Source organism: Papio anubis, chromosome 1 (assembly GCF_008728515.1).
Source record: "Papio anubis isolate 15944 chromosome 1, Panubis1.0, whole genome shotgun sequence".
Classification (NCBI taxonomy): domain Eukaryota; kingdom Metazoa; phylum Chordata; class Mammalia; order Primates; family Cercopithecidae; genus Papio; species Papio anubis.
Genome location: NC_044976.1, coordinates 122,287,176 through 122,294,361, shown reverse-complemented (window position 1 = coordinate 122,294,361; position 7,186 = coordinate 122,287,176). Strand labels below are relative to the sequence as shown.

Sequence of the window (7,186 nt, the reverse complement as noted above, 5' to 3'; positions counted from 1 at the left end):
TACAAAAATTAGCCGGGTGTGGTGGTACACGCCTGTAATCCCAGCTACTGGGGAGGCTGAGACAGGAGAATTGCTTGAACCCAGGAGGCAGAGTTGCTGTGAGCTGAGATCCCAATACTGCACTCCAGCCTTTAAGAATAGAGTGAGACTCCAGTCTCAAAAAAGGCAAAGGTTTCCTGAATAGACATTTCTCAAATGAAGAAATGACCAACAAGTATACGAAAAAATGCTCAATTAAAGCCATAATGAAATGTCACCTCACATCTGTTAGAATGGCTACTAATAGACAAAAGATAGTGTTGGTCAAGGTGGCTCAAGCCCAATCCCAGCACTTTGGGAGGCCGAGACGGGCGGATCACCCAGGTCAGGAGATCGAGACCATCCTGGCTAAATACAGTGAAACCCCCTCGCTCTACTAAAAATACAAAACTTAGCCGGGCGAGGTGGCGGCTGCCTGTAGTCCCAGCTGCTACTCGGGAGGCTGAGGCAGGAGAATGGCGAACTCCGAGGCGGAGCTTGCAGTGAGCTGAGATCCGCCACTGCACTCCAGCCTGGGTGACAGAGCAAGACTGGGCCTCAAAAAAAAAAAAAAAAAAAAAAAAAAAAGATAGTAAGTGTTGGTAAGAATAAGGAGAAGAGAGAACCCTGGTCCACTGTTGGCATTTTCAGTTAGTACAGCCATTATGGAAAATGGTAATTTCTTTAAAAATCAAAACTCTAACTACCATTGAAGACTTTTCTGTGGTACTAAAAAGAAAAAAGTAAAAACAAAAAAAACAAAAAACAAAAAATAGAAATACTATATGATCCATCAATCTCACTTCTGGGTATATACCCGAAGGAAACAAAATCATTATGTCACAGAGGTGTCTGCACTCCCATGTTCATTGCAGCACTGTTCACAACAGCCAAGATATGAAATCAACCTAAGTGTTGGTCAAATAATATAAAATTTCAGTTAGAAGGAATAAGTTCAAGCGATCTATTGTACAACATAAAGACTATAGTTAATAATCTATTGCATGCTTGAAAATTGCTAAGAAAATAGATTTTATGTCCAGGCGCTGTGGCTCACGCCTGTAATCCCAACACTTTGGGAGGCCAAGGCGGGTGGATCATGAGGTCAGGAGTTTGAGACCAGCCTGGCCAATATGGTGAAACCCCATCTCTACTAAAAATACAAAAAATAGCTGGGCGTGGTGGCGCGTGCCTGTAATCCCAGCTACTGGGGAGTCTGAGGCAGGAGAATCACTTGACCCTGGGAGGTGGAGGTTGCGGTGAGCTGAGATTGTGCCATTACACTCCAGCCTGGGCAACAAGAGCAAAATTCCATCTCAAAAAAAAAAAAAAAAAGAAAAAGAAAATAGATTTTATGTGCTCTTACCACACAAAAAATGATAAGTACGTGAGGTAATATATGTGTTAATTAGCTAGGTTTAGCCATTCCACAATGTATACATATATCAAAACATCATGTTGTACCCTACAAACACATACAAGTTTTATTTGTCAATTAAAAAAATAAAAACAGGCCGGGCGCGGTGGCTCACGCCTGTAATCCCAGCACTTTGGGAGGCCGAGGCGGGCGGATCACAAGGTCAGGAGATCGAGACCATCCTGGCTAACACGGTGAAACCCCGTCTCTACTAAAAATACAAAAAAATTAGCCGGGCGCGGTTGTGGGCGCCTGTAGTCCCAGCTCCTCGGGAGGCTGAGGCAGGAGAATGGCGTGAACCCGGGAGGCGGAGCTTGCAGTGAGCCGAGATCGCGCCACTGCACTCCAGCCTGGGCTACAGAGCGAGACTCCGTCTCCAAAAAAAAAAAAAAATAAAAACAGACCCAGTCAGGAGAAAAAGTTCAAAAAAGGAGTTTATACTATTAATTTCACTAGGGCCTCAGAGGAGACATAGTATTTTAGTTCTGAACTGAAAAATATGTGAGATTAGGGGTTCTAGAAATAAATATTTAGCCATTTTCCTAGTTGTCTTTTTGTAAAGGTTAACAGTATCATACTGAATTAAATTTAAAGTGAATATATTTAATCTGTTAGTTAAATAATGTAAAGAAAAACAAAAATATAATGAGAGAAATGGAAGGTATTCTTAAAAGACCAAAATGAACTTCTTGAGATGAAAAATATATCTGAAATGGAAAATACACTGGATGGAACTTCTGCCTCTGGGAGGATGGGGTAATGTATTTCCACCACTCCTAGAACAACCATAAACCCTGGAAATTATTTATTAAACATAAGAAGACTTGGAAAGGTGGAGAAAAGAAAGCAGACTGGATAGAAACCTCAAGACCCAAGAAATACCACAGTGGTGAGTTCTCTGAGTTTTCTTTCAGCTTCATTTATTTGACACTTGGAGCTGAAGAAACCAGCAACCAGGAAATGCCAATGGGCACAGACCAAAAAGCAAAAGAAAAGCTCCAACAAAAGCCTGTTTCTGCTAGCCAAAGGCAAGGGGCAGTCTGTAAGACAGGAACTTTTAGCCATACTACAGGGTGCCTAGATTAAACTTTATTCTGGGTGGTCTGTGAGGTGTTTCTGGATGAGATTAGCTTTTGAATCTATGGACTCAGTAAAGCAGATTACTCTCCCCAGTGTGAGTGACATCATCCAATCTGTTGAGGGCCTGAATAGAACAGAAAGGCAAAGGAAGGACAAATGTCCCTGTTTTGCTTCCTACCTGCCTGCTTGAGCTGGGACATCAGTCTTCTCTTGCTCTTGGACTGGAATTTACACCACTGGCTCCCTTGGTTCTCAGGCTTTCAGACTCAGACTGACATTACACCACAGACTTTTCTGGGGCTCTAGTTTGCAGATGGCAGATCATGGGATTTCTCAGCCTCCATAATCACATGAGCCAATTTATACATATATTCCATTGGTTCTGTTTCTCCAGAGAACTCTACTACAGTGGCCCTACCCCAACCCATGCCAAAACTAAGTGGGAAACCTAGACTTCCACTCTCTCAAGGTTGCAGCAGGCCACCCCAATACCCTCACTAGAGTGGTGTCACACAAGGCCAAGTAGGGAACTGGGACTTTTGTCCCAGCCAGCCAGTAATGAGCCCTCCTCTCTGTGAGCGTGGTGGCAATAAAGACTGTGGTGTCCGTGGGGAACCTGGACATCCATCTGGCAGAAATGAGGTACCCCTCTGCTTTCCTGCTCAGTTGGTATCAGAGGAGGCCTAGTAGAGTCAGGACCTTAACCATCACCCAGAGGTAATGAGGCCACCTCTACCACAGTATCAGGAGAGACCACATGGGGCTGGAACAAGCAGCCCCATCCAGCAGTAAGGAGGAGACCTGTCCCGCTTGAGTGTCAACAGAGGTACAGAGGGAAATCTGAACTTCTCCCTTCACCTGGCAGCAATGAAATGACACCCCCTCTCATGCCAAAGCAGTGACAGACAAAGTCAGTTAAAATAAAATTTTTAAATTAAGATCCAAAGTCTTATAACATAATACAAAAATGTCCAGATCTCAAACTGAATGAAAAAATACAGTAGATGTCAACACTGAGATGGCAGCTATATTAGAATATCTGACAAAGATTTTAAAGCAGTTATGATAGAAATGCTTCAAGAAGCAGTTCTGAACACACTTGAAAAAAAAGTTTAAAATATACAACTTCAGCAAAGAAATAGAAGGTATAAGGAAGAAGCAAATAGAAATATTAAAACTGTAAAATACAATAACCAAATAGAAAAGCTCAGTGGATAGGCTCAATGGCAGAATAAAGAGAACAAAGGGAAGAATCAGCATACCGTAAAACAATAGAAACTACTCAGTCTGAACAACAGAGAAAATAGAGTGAGAAAATGAATAGAGCCCCAGGGACCTGAGAGACTAACAAGAGATTTAACGCTCCTGTGGCTCCTGTCGCTGGAGTCCCAGAAGAGGAAACAAAAGAGGGCAGGGCTGAAAAAGTACACCAAGAAATAATGACTGAGAACTTCCCAAGTTTGTCAGGAGACATAAACATAGTGATTCATATACGTAGTGATTCAAAAAGATGAGGAAGGCTCGGTACAGTGGTTCATGGCTGTAATCTCAGCACTTTGGGAGACAGAGGAAGGCAGACTGCTTGAGGCTAGGAGTTCAAGACCAGCCCAGGAAACATGCTAAAACCCTATCTCTTAAAAAAACCAAACCAAAAATAAACAAACACACACACACACACAAAATTAGCCAGGTATGGTGGCATGCACCTGTGGTCCCAGCTGTGAGAGGATCATTTGAGCCCAGGAGGTCAAGGCTGCAGTAAGCTTTAATCACACCACTGCACTCTAGCCTGGGCAACAGAGTGAGACTCTGTCTCAAAAAAAAAAAAAAAAGAGAAAAAGAAAAGAAAAAAGAAAAAGAAAAAGAAAAAATGCTGAGGAAACCTCAACCAAGATAAACCTAAATAATCTGTTCCAAGCATGTTAAAATTAAACTTCTGAAATCAGACAAAGAAAAAATCTCTTGAAAATGTCACTATAAGGAAACAAACAATTCAATGACAATGGATTTCTCATCAGAAATCATGGAAGTCAGAAGGAATTGGTACAATATTTTTCAAGGGCTGAAGGAAAATAACGGTCAACTCAGAATTCTATACCCAGAAAGAAATAGAATTCTATACACAGAAAGAAAAATCCTCCAGGAATGAAGAGGAAACTAAGATATTATCGGAAGTTTTCTTAGGAAAACAAAAAGAGTTTGTCACCAGTAGACTTACTCTAAAAGTGGCTGAAGGAGATTCTCTAAATGGAAAGGAAACAATGAAAAAAGAAATCTTGGAACGTTAGGAAGAAAAGACACAGTTAGCAAAAAATATGGGTAAAATCAATAGACGTTTCTTCTATCGAATTTTCTAAACTATGTTTGACAGTTGAAGCAAAAATTACAACACTGTCTGATTTTATTCTAAAGGTATGTACAGGGAATGTTTTTAGAAATTATAAATTAGAGAGGGAACAGGGACAAAGAGAGGTAGGGTTTCCATACTTCACTCATACTGGTAAAATAATGACAACAGTAGGCTGTAATAAGTTATGTGTATATATAATATAATACCTAGAACAATCAATAAGAAAGCTATGCAAATATACTCAAAAACACTGTAGAAAGTGCTCACTTCAGCAGCACATATATTAAAATTGAAAGGATAGAGAGATTAGCATGGCCTTTATGTAAGGATAACATGCAAATTTGTGAAGGGCTCCATATATTTTTTTAAATGCCATAGATAAAATAGAATTCTAAAAAATGTTCAAGTAATCTTTAGGAGGTAGGGAAAAGAAAACAAAGAAACCAAAATCAGAAAAAAACAAACAAAAACAAAAATTGGCAGACTTAAGCCCTAACATACCAATAACTACATAAAGATTAGTAGAATGAATTAAAAAGCATGACCCAAACTATGTACTCTCCACAGGAAACTTACTTTAAATATAATGATATAGGCAGGCTGAAAGTAAAAGGATGGGGAAAGTTATATCATGCAGACATTAACCAAATTAGCTGGGCTTGGTGGCAGGCACCTGTAATTCAGGCTACTCAGGAGGCTGAAGCAGGAGAATCACCTAAACCTCAGAGGCAGAGATTGCAGTGACCCGAGATTGTGCCACTGGACTCCACCCTGGGTGACAGAGTGAGACTCTGTCAAAAAAAAATCCACACATGGTGGCTTACACCTGTAATCCCAGCACTTTGGGAGTCCAGGGCAGGCAGATTACTTGAGGTTAGGAGTTCAAGACCAGCCTGGCCAACATGGTGAAACCTCGTCTCCACTAAAAAAACACAAAAATTAGCCAGACATGGTGGTGGGCGCCTGTAATCCCAGCCACTCAGGAGACCGAAGCACAAGAATCGCTTGAACCCACAAGGCCGAGGTTGCAGTGAGCCAAGATGGTGCCAATGCACTCCAGCCTGGGTGATGGAGTGAGACTGTCTCAAAAAAAGACAAACGTTAACCAAAGGAAAGCAAAAGTGGCTATACAGATAAAGTAGACTTCAAAGCAAAGAAAATTATCACAGACAAAAAGGATCATCATATAGTGATAAAAAGGGTCAATCCACCGATAAGACATAATAATCCTAAATGCACCAAACAAAGGAGCTGAAAAATGTGTGAGGCAAAAACTAATGGAACTCAAAACAGACATAGACAAATCCACAATTATATTTGGAGACATCAACACCCCTCTATCAACAATGAATAGAACAACTAGACAGAAAATCAGCAACTATACAGAAGAACTCAACAATATCATCAAACCAACAAGACCTAATTGACATTCCATAGAGCACTACACCCAACAACAGCAGGGTACACATTTTTGAATGCTCTCACAGAACATACACCAAGGTGGACCGTATCCTAGACCATGCAACAAATCTCAACAAGTTAAAAAGGATTGCACTATACAATACGTTCTCTGACAACTATGGAATCAAATTAATAATAGAAAGATGGGGGCCAGGAGCAGTGGCTCACACCTGTAATCCCAGGACTTCAGGAGGCCAAGGCGGGTAGATCACCTGAGGCCAGGAGTTCAAGACCAGCCTGGCCAACACGGTGAAACCCCATCTCTAATAAAATACAGAAATTAGCCGAGTGTGTGGTGGGCACCTGTAATCCCAGCTACTCAGGAGGCTGAGGCAGGAAATGCTTGAACCTGGGAGTTGGAGGTTGCAGTGAGCCAAGATCATGCCATTGCACTCCAGCCTGGGCGACAAGAGTGAGCGAAACTCCGTCTCAAAAATAAAGAAGATAGGAGGAAAATTTTCAAATACTTAGAAGTCAAACAACACATTTCGTAAAAACCCATGGGTCAAAGAGGGAGTTTCAAGGAAATTTTTAAAAAATATCTTGAATGCCCTGAGTGCAAAGGCGCAAGCCTGAAGTCTCAGCTTCTCAGGTGCCTGAGACAAGAGGATTGCATAAACCCAGGAATTCCACTGGATGATTTAAGAAAAAAAAAGAGTTTTGAAATACATTGAACTGAATAAAACTGAAAACACAACATATCAAAATTTCTGTCACACAGCTAAAGCAGTGCTGAGGGAAAAAATATAGCATTAAATGTATACATTAGGAAAATCAAAAAGTCCAACATCAATAATCTAAATTTTCACCTCAAGAACTTAGAAAAAGAAGAGCAAACTAAACCCAAAGCAAGCATGAGC

General features: G+C 41.0%; 1 non-coding gene across 1 annotated transcript; it reads left to right on the top strand.

Moving 5' to 3' along the window:
- Window positions 1-5,124: 5,124 nt before the first annotated feature.
- Window positions 5,125-5,228, top strand: LOC116272042. The gene has a single exon (XR_004180776.1). It is a non-coding gene; the product is annotated as a U6 spliceosomal RNA (small nuclear RNA).
- Window positions 5,229-7,186: the final 1,958 nt, after the last annotated feature.